The following is a 2,556-nucleotide window of genomic DNA, read 5'->3' on the forward strand; positions in this document are numbered from 1 at the left end:
GCACGTTGGAACAGCAGAAAAAGAAGCAGCAAATTTGCCACGTGTTGCAACAGGTTGCCACATGATATAAGCATTGTTGCAAGACCTTGGTATTATTTTAGAGTCACTTTCTGTTGTAAAATAGTGGAAAGTGTGTGTGCGTTTTGCCACTGATGGATGTCACTGTTAAAACTTAATGACAAGGATAGATCATGGAAAGGTTTCTGAACTTCTACTGGGATAGATCCTGACTATCCTCAAGTTAGAGCTGCTCCTGCTTTCCGTGGTAGCAGCTGCCTCTGAGACAGATACCACCTCTTGTCACACCAGACTCCCGGCTGCCGCAGAAACATCAAGAAAATGGAAGTTGCATGATATATTTGGTAAGCATTTACAACAACTACATCGTGTAGTCTAAAAACTGATGGCTGGGGATATTAACATAAAAAAGTTTTGAATGTCAGTACCTCCCATTTAAAATAAAATTTCACAAAATATATCATAGTACAGCCTGAGTGTACCTACCCCTCAGTGCAGATGACATTATGATACAAATAAAACACTAGCTAGAGCATTATTTTTGTTTGTGCTGAGGTAGCTACCCAGACCCCAGAGAACTTGCCATCCAGTAAGATGGCAAGCTATATAGTGACATACAATCAGGACACGACTCTGCAAAGAGTCAGAGTTGGAGCATGCAAGCATTATTCAACATACTCACCACAGTCTCTTGATAGAGAAAAGTATGAACAAGCCTACTTAGCTACGCCCTGTAGTACAAAGTGTGTGCATATTAAGTGCAAACTTATGGCACCATCACTTTAGTGATCGGAGGATTTTCGAATTTTAGCTTATAGTAGCTGCCTAATGAACATGAACAGACAGCATCACAAATTTAGACACTGGATTTTGGTCATGTGCTTTTTTGTTAACCTGTGAATAAAATGTCATGTAGGTGAAAAAAACAAGATATATTTAAATCAAACATCTATATGCAAGCACGGAAGGAAGGGGGAATGGAGTCTTTTCTATTTATTTTTTTAAAACCTTTTCAAAGCTAGAATAAGGTGTCTTTTCAGAGCTTTTCTTTAAAACCTTATTTAAACACTGTTTTCAAATAAATGACAGATAGGAAAATTCACCTCATCAGTGTCTTTGGAAAGCTGCAAAGCTGTCAGCAGCAATACTTCAATAGTCATGAGATGTTTCTAATGTGGTACTTGTAAAATACACAAGTAGCATGGATTGCAATTTCTGCTAGGCAAAGAGTAAAAAAATAATTCAAACCATAAGAATTCCAATAATTTGACCTTGAATAACTTCTAATGTTATCAGTCTAACAACGTGCACTAGTTTTCCTTTGGACCTAGTGCATTGGCTATTTTGGAATACGATGGGTAAGCCAGTTTTAATCTATTAGTGCACAGCTGAAAACCCCTCAAAAGGGAAAAATAGCTACTAGTCCTTCCCAGAAACACTGCATCTGGTTCTTTCTGGAACTGATACTGAGGTCTGATATTCTGACAGGTTTCAAGCTGGAAGGAAATTCTGAAGATTTGTTTTAGAATAAATCAGAGGTCCAAAACACCTAGGTGCTCATTTCACAAGTGTTAAAGTAGATATGAATTACATTTATAGGCACATCAAGGTCTCTTTAATGAACTGAATGGTGGAAAGAAAGCATAAACAAGTGAGAATCCAGCTCTATTTTATTTTGCTGCAGAAAAGTCAGGCAAAAACGGCACATGAAAGAAATAATATTCTCTCACTGTAGAGTTATTCCTACCACTTCAGGAATGGCTGTGGGAAATGATGTTGGATGTAGAAAAAAATGAGAAGAGGGCATGTTCTGCAGTTTTTAAATGCAGTATATTATTTTCAATGAGATGAATAACACATAAACCAGACCCCTGAATACATCAAACACAGCATAAACATCACAGCCCTATTGTGTCAATACAAAGAGACTTACCACATTCCTTACTGTTGAAGCACTTCGACTTCCCTAGGCTGGCTTGATCTCCTTGGGAATCTAGGTTCAAACCCATCCAAATTGTGCCTTGCCAGGCACAAAAAAGATTAAAAAAAAAAAATACTGTCAATTTGTCTCAAGAAAGCATCTAGTAGGCAGCAGAAATAGGACCCCTATACGTATTTATCTATTTCCAACAATCGAAATCTGTGGCCACCTCTGAAAGATAAGGCTCTCAACAACATTTGGACGGTGTATATACCTCCCATTTTCACACACTGTATTTTGTTTTTTGTTTTTTTTTTTTGAGCTTCTGACCTGGTTCTCACTCTAATTATACATTATTTGATTAACAAAGAGCACCACTAACATCTGGAGTCAAGTTGGACAAAAGGAAAAACCCCAACAATGAATTTTAAGATGAGCTATTCAGACCTGTGATAGCTGAAGAGCCTGCTCTCCAGACCGGTCACCCCTTGTCCCAGGAGAGCTATAAAGCAATCCCACAGTCAGCCAGCAAGGCACAATCTAGACACTGTGCATCAAAAAGTCACTTACTTGGCTGACCCTGCAGTCTCCCAGCTATCTTGAGGGAATCAAGAGCT

The sequence above is a fragment of the Pterocles gutturalis genome, unplaced genomic scaffold (genome assembly GCF_000699245.1).
Source record: "Pterocles gutturalis isolate BGI_N339 unplaced genomic scaffold, ASM69924v1 scaffold6062, whole genome shotgun sequence".
In the NCBI taxonomy this organism is placed as follows: domain Eukaryota; kingdom Metazoa; phylum Chordata; class Aves; order Pterocliformes; family Pteroclidae; genus Pterocles; species Pterocles gutturalis.